Source organism: Punica granatum, chromosome 8, assembly GCF_007655135.1.
Source record: "Punica granatum isolate Tunisia-2019 chromosome 8, ASM765513v2, whole genome shotgun sequence".
Taxonomy (NCBI): Eukaryota; Viridiplantae; Streptophyta; class Magnoliopsida; order Myrtales; family Lythraceae; genus Punica; species Punica granatum.
In genome coordinates this window covers 12,511,467-12,523,958 of record NC_045134.1, presented here as the reverse complement: position 1 = coordinate 12,523,958, position 12,492 = coordinate 12,511,467, and positions in this window count along the sequence as shown.

The following is a 12,492-nucleotide window of genomic DNA, read 5'->3' as shown; positions in this document are numbered from 1 at the left end:
TTTAGGTTGAGAGGTACGATCCCGAGGTGGGTAACCGTAGCAAAATGAGAGTAAAACGAGAGATAAACAAAACAGTCACCCTAGGCTTTTGCACACTGCGCGGACCAAGGGTCCCCAAGGGAAATGGTCAGGTTATCTACTCCAACACGATCCCCGATCGGCTCTCCTGCACGACTCAACTGTCTAAGGCGAATTCTTCCTCAAGCACAGCGGGCGACCAAGCACGCAATCCAAGCAGTTCAAGACAGCCAACACCAACCGGAGGATGGAAGAGAAAGGGGGGTACATCTCTTTGAAGGCGTGAATCTGTGTATCCTTTTTAGCTTGGGGCAACGTGCTCCCCATGCTTTCTCTTTTCTCTCGGCTCATGAATGACTCTAAATGGGTCATAGCCACCCTACAATCGGCTACCACAAAGCCAAAATCCTAGACACTCATCTCCGGGAGTCAAGTCATAACACTTTGGAAATGAATAGACTGAGGTCTAACCAAATTTGCACAGAAATCCCCATGCAGGTCACAAGCGTAGCCGCCCTACGGTACCCTGACGAGAAGGGTCCTAAACCGACGTGCGCGTCAAATAATCGACAGAGCCGCTAGGGCATCATTGAGAATGTCTCGATATGCTCGTGAATGGCCAACAGGAGCCTTGGAGGCCTCGCATTGAGGCCATCGAAAATGGGATCTCATTCGCATCGCCAAAGTAAAAACTCTCTACGGGTCGCCCAGGCGACCCGAAACTGAAGAAAATGCGTCGCGAGCACATCCTTTTACCTGTGCTTATAAATTGCTAGTAATCCCATGACTTACTAATGATGTCAGGATCACAGGTACAACAAGCGCAAGAACTACGGCGGACTCTGATCCCCAGTCCAAGAGGGTACGTAGGCGCTCTCAGAGCTCGAGTCCCGCATCGCTAGACGTCGATCCCTAGCAAATGAACAACCGCCCAACCGGCAACGAGCAACCGCCTCGCAAGCAAAAATCCCATTGGCGAGACCAGGGCATTCCCAGCAAGCAATCGCTTCAGCGGCGAGACCAGCTGCCAGCAAGAGTAACAAACAATCGATCCAACAGCAGGGTTGGCTTTTGGCAAATCAGACGTACAACCGCCTAAGGGGCAAAGCGGGCCTCTAGCAAAGCACAACCACCCCGGTGGCAATGCAAGCCACGCCTACCACTACACCATCCCAACAAAGCCACGACCCAATGCCAAGCGCCCCTCTTCGGCGCCCCGCGCCATTCCCTAACACTAGTCGTTGCTTCTACATTCCCCGCATTTTCGCATCATGCCCACCGTTACTGCTTTCTAAACTTCGTGTCCATCTTTACTGTTTTTCGGACTTCGGGTCTAGGACTTCGTGTCCATCGTTTCTGCTTTTCGGACTTCGTGTCCATCTTTACCGCTTTTCGGATTTCGCATCCGGGACTTCGTGTCCATCTTTATCCCTTTTCGGACTTCGCGTCCATCTTTACCGCTTTTCGGACATCGCGTCCAGGACTTCGTGTCCATCTTTACCGCTTTTCGGACTTCGCGTCCAGGACTTCGGGTCCATCTTTACCGCTTTTCGGACTTCGCGTCCAGGACTTCGGGTCCATCTTTACCGTTTTTCGGACTTCGCGTCCAGGACTTTGCGTCCATCTTTATTGCTTTTCGGACTTCGCGTCCAGGACTTTGCGTCCATCTTTATTGCTTTTCGGATTTCGCGTCCAGGACTTCGGGTCCATCTTTACTGCTTTTCGGACTTCGCGTCCAGGACTTCGCGTCTATCTTTACTGCTTTTCGGACTTCGTGTCCATCTTTATCGCTTTTCGGACTTCGCGTCCAGGACTTCGTGTCGATCTTTGCCGCTTTTCGGACTTCGCGTCCAGGACTTCGTGTCCATCTTTACCGCTTTTCGGACTTCGCGTCCAGGACTTCGTGTCCATCTTTACCGCTTTTCGGACTTCGCGTACAGGACTTCGTGTCCATCTTTACCGTTTTTCGGACTTCGCGTCCAGGACTTCGTGTCCATCTTTATTGCTTTTCGGACTTCGCGTCCAGGACTTCGTGTCCATCTTTATTGCTTTTCGGACTTCGCGTCCAGGACTTCGGGTTCATCTTTACTGCTTTTCGGACTTCGTGTCCAGGACTTCGCGTCCATCTTTACTGCTTTTCGGACTTCGCGTCCATCTTTACTGCTTTTCGGACTTCGCGTCCATCTTTACTGCTTTTCGGACTTCGCGTCCATCTTTACTGTTTCGCGTCCATCTTTACTGCTTTTCGAATTTCGCGTCCAGGACTTCGTGTCTATCTTTACTGCTTTTTGGATTTCGCGTCCAGGATTTCGTGTCCATCTTTACTGCTTTTCGGATTTCGTGTCCACATTCATTGCATTCCGGACTTCGTGTCCGCATCTACTGCATTTTAGACTTCGTGTCCACATTCATTGCATTCCGGACTTCGTGTCCGCATTCACTGCATCCCGGACTTCATGTCCTCATTTACTACTTTCCGGACTTCGTGTCCGCATTCACTGCATTTTGGACTTCGCGTCTGTATCTATTGCATTTTGGACTTCGTGTCCACATTCGTTGCATTCCGGACTTCGTGTCCGTGTCTATTGCATTCCGGACTTCGTGTCCTCATTTACTGCTTTCCGGACTTCGTGTCCGCATTCACTGCATTTTCAACTTCGCGTCCGCATATACTGCATTTTGGACTTCGTGTTCACATTCATTGCATTCCGGACTTCGTGTCCTCATTTACTGCTTTCCGGACTTCGTGTCCGCATTCACTGCATTCCGGACTTCGTGTCCGCATTCACTGCATTCCGGACTTCGTGTCCGCATTCACTGCATTTCGGACTTCGTGTCTGTATTCTACTCCATTTCGGACTTCGTGTCCTCATTTACTGCTTTCCGGACTTCGTGTCCGCATTCACTGCATTCCGGACTTCGTGTCCGCATTATACTCCATTTCGGACTTCGTGTCCTCATTTATTGCTTTCCGGACTTCGTATCCTCATTTACTGCTTCCCGGACTTCGTGTCTACATTCACTGCATCCCGGACTTCGTCTCCTCATTGACTGCATCCCGGACTTCGTGTCCGCATTCACTGCATCCCGGACTTCGTATCCTCATTTACTACTTTTCGGACTTCGTCCACATTTACTATTTTATGATTTTTTTTACTATTTCGCAACAGGCCCACATATTAGCACAAACGAGGAGAATGGCCAGACGATTGCCGGGACCAAACAAGGTGCTTCTTAAAGTCTTTGGTTGCATCCTTTATCCGAGCATACAATCAAAGAGGGGCAAGCTGTCAGCACCTAATTTTGGTCCACCGGTTCCAGAGAGGCAAAATCGTCATTTTGCCACCCGTGAGGGAAGTATTTCTGATTGATTACTTGAGCATTCATGAAGTTCTTGAAAATAGAAAATTTTCCTAATTTAACACCAATTTTATGATTTTTTTCAAAAATAATGCCGTTTGGGACGTTTTCAAATTTCGTGTACATCAACGTCATTTTTCAAAATTCGGGACAAAATTCGAGATTGAAAATAATTTTATCACGTAATATCGATCGACAAATTTTTCTAACCACGATGACGGTCTCGAATTATTTTTCCGACGTCCAATCAAGAAGACGAAATTTTTAATTTGTACGCGCGTCGAATTCGAAAAAAAAAAATCCGGTCAGGGCTGCTGACCGCTGCCGGAATTGCTGCCCGGCGCCACTGTTCTTCTTTTTCCCGGGTAGCAAGGAGCGGGGGAACCAGGGGAATCAAAAACGGAAAGGAATCGAAGAAAAACGGAAACCAAAAATCACGGAAACCCTAGCCGCAACATTCTTGGATCCATCCGAAAAAAACCGGAGCTCTCTCTCTGTCGGGGTGGGGGGTTCTCTCGACTTTTTCGAAACCAAAAATCCCGCAGCTCAGGATCTTTGGCTCAGGCAGGGGTTCACCAATAAAAGACTGGAACACACACGGAAGAAAAACCCACAGCTCGATTTCGGCAGACTCCCTCAGCTCGTTCGGACGCTCCTCAGCTTCGACTCTCATTCGCCATCAGCTCCCATAACTCGGAACCGCGAAATCCCGGCCATTTCCTCCTCAACTCCCTCCCGCACACACTTCCCTCGAACTCCCGGGTTTCCTCCGTTCGCCAAGTCGCGCCACTGACCTCCTACCCTCTCCTAATTTTCCTTGCAGGCCCGAGCTCGGACCACCCCGCAAATCGTTGCCCTCGGCGGTCCACCCCATCCCCGCCGATTCGCGGATGCACGGCGGACCAGTCCAGATCCAGCGGACCAGTCCAGATCCAGTGGCCCAGTCCAGATCTCGGCGGCCCAGCCCAGCGGCTCACCAGCCCAGCACGGCCCCGTTGCAGCAAACCCAGTCCAGCAGTCAGCCCGGCCCAGCAACGGCCTGATTCGGCCCAGCCCGAATTCCAGCGGCAGCCCGCCAGTGTCGCCCCTGTCGGCCCAGTCCAGCCCTTCGACCCAGTTCGGCCCATTCTCCCAACAGCCCATCAGATCCGGCGAATTATTATTTTTTATTTACAGATCTGCCCCTAATCTTCTCAAACAAGGTAAATCCTCTACTTAGTGGCATGTTTAGGGCTCTATTTCTGAATATTTATGTTTGCTTGGATGAAATTGATGTGAAATGAGCGTTCTTGGGTCGCGTGGGTGATCGGATTTGTCATGAATTCGATTTTTCGAACTTTCTATTTTGTTACATTTCAACCCAGGGGACGTATTTTATTTTTTTATGATCTGCCCCGAATCTAAAAATTATTTTCAATCAAATCTCGGTCATTTTATTATTTTTCAATCAGTCCTTGGATTTTTTTTAGAATTTTCTAAGCATCCCAAAGAACTTTTCAAGTTGTTTCAGTTTAGTCCCGGTCATTTTTCACCCTTTTAGATCTGCCCCGAATTTCAAAAATTCTTTTCAATAAAGTCCCAGTCATTTTACTATTTTCCAATCAGCCCTGGAATTCCTAGAATTTTTCAAGAATCCCTAGGAACTTTTCGAGTTGTTTCAGTTTTGTCCTGGGGCCATTCTTTTGTTTTTTTTCAGATTAGTCTCGATTTTAAAATTCATTTCAAATGAGTCCTAGGACATTTTCAGTAATTTTTACACAGTCCCTATTTTTAGAATTTTCAAATCAATCCCCAATTTTTTTAGAATTTTCAAATCAATCCTTGATCTTTTAACATCGTTCAATTTAGCCCCCTGGACATTTTCTAAAAAATATCTTACCCTTTTCTACTTGGATCACCCACTGACAATGTATGTGCCGCCTTTAAATATTTTATTTTTGTAATTATATGTATTATGTGATCATGTTGGAAATTAGAGTTTATCGGGCGATCTATTATTGATCGTTTCGACGGCTCGAAACCCAAAAATAAAATAAAGCATTCAGCAGATTTTAATTAAACTTAATGATTTCACCAATCGAGTAAACGGGACGTTCATTTGACTAATTAATTCATTCGACTTTAATAATTTTGCACGAATTGGTAATTAATCGGAAATACGCGTCGATAAAGTGTAAATATGTGTTGACGCCTTCTTTTCAAAATTCGCAAATTTCATACTAAAATCTGAGACTCGTGATCCGATGTGGCATGGACGTCTGGGAAGAACTTGCATGTTTTGACTCGAGGCCTCCTAATTTTAGGTAACTCGAGTCGGGGTGTGGAAGTTCTTTTTTAGATCACTTCCGAATAGATTGACTGTTTCTTTGACTTTTTTGGGGTTCTCGCATAACCCTAGAAGAATGAGGGAATCAGTCAGCGCCGGTCACAGGCCGAGGTGGCCCGCATTGCGTAGTCTCTCTCTTTTCAAAAATAAATTTTCAATACAAAGGCAAAAAGGCGTATTTGCAATTTATTGTTATCTCTGCATGATCTTGGGTAGTTAGATCGGGAATAACGGTTTAAGATACCAACATTCGACTTAATCGCATACTCGGCCTAATAGAAAACAGAATGGGGATAGCGGGTTAGGCACTAGGTTATAGGATTCTCGTGTCAAAATCCACATTCTATAATAACCTATCATAATCGAAGTGCCACGATACATAACAATTTAAAATCAACCCACACATTCGAGACTTGATCACGGACACACACAGTCTGTCAGGTCCGGTAAATGATGCTGAATGCTACATGCCATTCCCCTCTTGCCTTTTGCTTGTTTTAGGGTAGGATTTGTATGCCAAGATACTTCGGTTAATAATCAATTAATCCACGTAAATTCGGTGATAACAAAACCCCATTGATTGTTTATTTGAGCTTACTTTGTTACATCTTTTGCACTTGATTGTTATGCGGATCGAGCCCGATCCTTTAGAACTCGATTCACACTGGGTCCAACGCCCATAACCGTCGATTACGGGGTCCAATGCCCCCATACACCGAGTGCGCATTTAATTTAATTTTTGGTCTTTTCCAAAACTATACGGTGAGCATGAGTGAAATCATGGCCGAATGCGAACCGACCGGGATTCAATTGTTGTATTTTATATTTTTATTTATTTGAGAGAACAATGTAAGGGTTTATGTTGTACATTTATTTATATAAGAATCCCGGTCGGAGAGTGGACGGTCGGAGTGTTCTTTCGAATTTACGGTGTCAAAACGCGCGAGATGAGCGAAACTTAATTAGCGGTAATTAAATAAAAATGGCAAGCCTAGACAAGCTAGAGTACCGATAGGGCATGCGAGATATAGGCTCGCATGTAACAGAACCCCCGAATTCGGAACCTCGGGTTTCGCAGACCATATGCCTTAGTTATTAGGTGTACCCCGTACCCCTAGACCCGGATAACTTGCCGGCCCTCGACCTTTGGGTCGTAAAATGGCAAGTGGCGACTCTTTCTCACGTGCGTCCGTCGCGCGTCCTCGGGAAGGTGGACACTCCCAAGCCGCGTTGCATTTAGGCGCGCGCATACGTGCCCCGACGAGGCGAAATTCGGGTGTGCACAAGAAGTTCACAAAAATTTCGGACGTTCATGTCATCCCTAGGAACCACTGGCCACAGCTCTGTCACAAGATTGAGTACAAGAAACCCTTCCCTCCCTTCCCCTCCTGACACACGCCATCTGTCTCCTCAGCTGCAGCTTGTCCGTCCATCACCATCGACCTTTTTTTTTTCTTCCTGGAGAACTCCTGAGTTTTGGGGATTTGGCAGCAAGAACTCTCCTCCTCTCACTCGGCTCCATCTAAGCACCACACCAGCAACTTCAGTTCAACAGCACCATACCAGCAGCAGCATCCTCATTCATCTCCGTCGGTCTCAGCTTGAAGCAGACCTGGAGGCCACAAACACGGAGGCCATAGACACCAGCTCTCTCTTTCTCGATCGCTCCTTTTTGCTCCTCTGAACGCCTGCAGCTCTGTGACTGCATCTCCATCACCGCAACCTTCCCAGAAGGCAAGAGCAAAAGCGGTTCATCATCTCATGCGTTCTGACCCGCCATAACAGAGCTAAGTTCTACCTCCCTATCTCTCTCTGTTTCCAGTGTCCTTCATATGCTCGTATTTAGTTTCGGTTTGTCCATCTCTTCCTTTTTGTAGGTGCTGCCGCCTCCCCGTGGCCTACCGAACTCTTGCCGCTCCCTGTGGGACCTCCTGAGCTCCTTGAGCTTGCCTCTTGATGTGTTTCCGGCCTTCCACTGAGCCCCCACGGACTGCTGTTTGCGGTGGCTGCTCACCCGCCGAGAGCTCAGCTCTCTCTCGAGCCTTTCCACCACGGCACCGAGCAACAACTTTCCTCGAGTATAAGAGGAGTTAGGTGAACTTCTTTAATCTCAAATGAATTGTTCATGCTTGGGTTGTGTTGTGGAGTGATTATTCGGAATATTGAAGTAGCCTTAACCTGATCTCTACGGTTACATATTAAGCCCGAAGGTGTGGCTGAACTTCAGGATTTTTCTCGCTCGATTCAGGATGCTTGGGAACGAATTTTAGAACTTGCTGTGACACTTGAGGGCATGGCTGAGATTATATTAAAGTTTCATTCAATTCATGGCCATTGCACTTGGTTTTGTTTGCATGAAATGATGTTGGAGTTACGGGCTGAATGAAGTGTTGACCCATGGATGTACATTAGCATGTTCGGTGTGATTTCCGTGATTTAACGCTGCATGTGTGTATGAGGCTGTGTCATATGCTGATTCTTTCATTGATTGTGAGTTACTTCATACAATCTTGAGAATTTTGGAGCATATATATCACATGGCTGAGTTAGGTGGTACTCTGTTGATCACTTTGAGAATATTCGGTATGGTTTCGATGAGAATGTCCCTTTTGAGTGCTGGACAGACTTGTGGGACGATTCTTGGTCCACTTAAGGCGGTTCTAGCTCGATTTTCGATTTTTAAAGAATAAGTTTGAGGTAGTGACAGAATTGCATGATAATTCTTGCATGATTCGGAAATTTTTTAGCATGAGCATGAAATCATTATATTATGTGCAAGCATGTGGCTGATTTAATTTTTAAAACTGCTTGATGGGGTCATTCTTAAAGATTTGAAGTGGGTCTCTGATGAAGTTAAGGGTGCGTTTGGATTTAGAGTTAAAGTAACTTTAATTTTGATTTTGATTTTAATTGTGAAAAATGACAAATGAGATGTGATTATAAATTTGACTTGGGAAACGTGTGTTTTTGTTATGTAGTGTGTTGAGTTAAAGTTAAAGTTAAAATTTTTAACTTGGGAAATGTGCATTTTTGTTGTGTAGTGTGGAGTTAAAGTTAAAGTTAAAAATTTGGTGTTTGGGAATCCAAACAGGCTCTAAGGGGCCGTTTGGATTCAAAGTTAAAGTTATTTTGATTTTGATTTTGATTGTGGAAAATGACAAATGAGATGTGATTATAAATTTGACTTGGGAAACGTGTATTTTTGTTGTGTAGTGTGTTGAGTTAAAGTTAAAGTTAAAATTAAAATCAAATTTCTCTCAATCCAAACGGGGCATTAAATGTCTTGGACTTATCTCTCATGCTCCATGACTTAGTAGTCTCTTAAAAGGTTGAGGTGAGGGACTTTTACATGCTGGTTCGTCTCGGGTATGATCCTTAGAGACTCGTTTTGACCTCCTCCGAGTCATTGGATGGGTCGTTATTGTGCCTAGATGTCTCAGTATCGATTTTCTTAATGTTTTATGCCATTCTGGGTGTTATGGAATCAAGTCATCGGTTTCTTTTTAGAAGTCATGACAGATTTGAATTGCGGACTTGGAGTTCGTTTTATTAGTTACACTCTCGATCCCGTTCATGGTTCGAATATTTGCCTTTGCCCCGATTCTCCCGTGTTTGTTTCTTGTTTGCATATCCCCTCAAGTCTTGGAGTGAAAAGACGAAAATTGAAGAGACAAGAAGACAATAGGCCGATGTCGGTGGGGCTCGAAGACGGTGTGGAGGTTGATCTGAGGAACTTTTTAATTTGTTCCATAATTTTTCAATCATCCTAAGGAACCTTTTAATCTGTTTCAGTTTAGTCCCTAAAACTTTGACCGAATTTTCAAATCAGCTCAGTTCTTTGAAATTGTTCCAATTCGGTCCTTGGATAAATTTGTGAAATGTGTATTATGATTGTGAGTGATATATGATTACGTGTAACTCTACCTTGCCCGTTTGGCTTTAATAAGTCAATGAATGGTAGGTTAGGCGTATTAGTTTCTTAATAATATGCATAGATTTGCGTCTCGGTTTTCGTATCACAAGCCAATTCACAAGACCATAGTACCCAAGGCGTAGGACGGTAATTACTAAAGAATTTCACATACGGGAAAAGAGACGTGTAACTTGATTAAATAAATCACTCGGCTTTAAGCAAAGTGCATGAATTAATAAATTATCGGTAATCGCGTCATAGAGCGGGTTCTTTTGTCAAAAAACGCAAAATTCGACTAATTGTGTACTCAACCTAATCAAATACGGGCAAATAGGCAAAGAGGGATGGGTTTTGGATTTTCAGGTGAAAACACACGCTCTTTGCCTAATTCGTAATAAATCGCATCGTCACCATACATAACAATATAAAATAGACCCACACATCTTTAGTCGAACTAGCACTGTACACAAATGTGTTCTTTCGTTCGTTTAGGTTAGGAAATTATTTGTCAAATAACCCTGGTTCATAATTGGATTAGTCACGTAAACTTTGCTTAATACACCACTTGTTTGCATCCATCGGCTTTATCTGCTTTTGTTTGCTTTTGTCAGTTTTCATCTGTTTACATCTACTTTCGTATATTTTCGTCTATTTCTCGTTGTTTGATCGCGGTTCATGCCCGAACCCATAGGATACGTCATGCACGGGATCCAACGCCCCTAAGCCTTCGATCACGGGGTCCAACCTCCCACACACACCGAGTGCGTGCAACCCCAGTGCGGAATCGGGTCTTGCTTCGACTTACTACCTTGCTCCTAGTAGTGTCTATGTGGAAGACGACTTGGATCGGGTAAGTAAGTTGTGGCCGGACATGACCCAGGAGCTCGACCGATCGTACGGCTATCACGGGAATCAAACGACTCTTCTGCTATCCGTCGGTTCGGTTGGACCCGACCCCCGGCTCTTTGAGCCCGCGTTGCCTTAATTTCAATTTCGATCATTCAAAATCACACGGTAAGCACGAGTGAAATATTTGGCCTAATGCAAATTGATCGGGTCCATCTACTGTATCGCGTCTGTATTTTGTATTTGTTTGAGAGCACATTGTAAGGACGTTTTTCTGTATCTTCATTCAATCATTGTAAGGACCCCGGTCGGTGAGCAGACGGTCTGAGCGTTTCATCGAAATTACAGTGTCAAAACGGGCAAGGCGAGTGCAACCTAAATCACGCGGTAAATGAAATAAAACGGCAAACCATAGACAAACATAGTACCGAAAGGGCGTGCGGGATATAAATCCGCACGTAATAGAACCCCCGAATTCGAAATTTTCGGCTCCGCAAGACCAATGCCTTAGCAACTAGGTGTACTCGTACCCCTAGGCCCGGGTAACTTGTCGGCCCTCGATTTTCGGGTCGTAAAATGGCAAATGGCGACTCATTTTCACGTGTGTCCGTCACGCGTCCCACGTATCCGACTAGACGAAATTCGGGTTAACACACATGTGCACCTCCTAATATATATATGAAAAAAAAGTTCAAGTCAAATTACCACGCTCGTCACATCATTAAAAATAAGAAACAAAATTATCTCGTTTTGCCACGTTATCACTTATATATTAAAAAAATTATATTCTTTTATCAAGAAAAATCAAGAAAATATTCTCATTAAGATTATTTTAAATTTTATTAATTAGTTATATTATATATCAACGTGTGCATAGATATAGCTTTCTTATTCAATAATAATCAATAGGTCCCCGACAGGGCTTTGGCAAGTCAACATATAGACTAGGTTCTTACACCTACACCTAATATTTATGTTTCCTAATATGTGAAAAAGAATATTTTTCATTAGAATAAAAAAGAATAATTTATTTTATTTTTCCAATGACCTATCAAAAAGAATATTTATGTTACCTAATTCAAATAGAATTGTGGTAGATTTTTTCAAGCAAAAACGGAAATTTGAGTTTGCTGAATTCAGGTATTTGCCAATTTTATATCCAAACTCTATTCTATAAATAAATTATGATGGTACTGGTATCTACAATTCAAAGCTTTTCCATTCTTCCCGTTCACCCTCTCCATCGTAATGCACCCGCTTTCCAGACCTTCCCTGACCAACGCGAGATCGTTGCCTTGCCGCAACATGATTACAAATATGTATGATCTTTCCTTCCCTGACAAGCGCGGGATTGTTGCCTTGTCGCAACATGAGTACAAATAAGTATGATCTTTCCTCCCATTAAACTTGCTTGAAAAGAATAAAAATATGCTCATGTGTAAAATCCTTGATATTTTTCTTTTGATTCATTTATCCTTTTTAATGTATAATATTACAAATTTTGAGATACTACAATAATTTATCATATGATAAAAGAATTGAGACATGAGAAAGAGACATATGAGATTGACAAGATTGTGGAATTCCGTGAACACAATGACTAATGAAGTCATTAGCTTTAACATGATTTTCCTTGATAAATATGTATATTTTAGAATTTTTTTACTAAATATATTATTTTAAAATACAAGACTTTATTATTTATTAAATTATTATTGTTTGTAATGAAATTAGGGTTCTTTAAAGCGTGCAAGATCTCAGATCGATTTGTTCAGATCCTTACTTCACGAATGAGGTTTATACACCATCAAGAATTTCAAGATAACTGCAGTCTCATTGAAGTACCGTCCAGTATATGTTGATGTAAAGATATTGTTCTTACTTACAACGGCAGTGACTGAGTTAAAAGAAAATCAATTACCCATCAACGGACACAAGTTTAAATTTGCTGATATGCAAATAGTAAAAAGTAGATACAATGACATGACCATTCAACAAACACATAAATCAATATTTTTGCGGAAGTTGT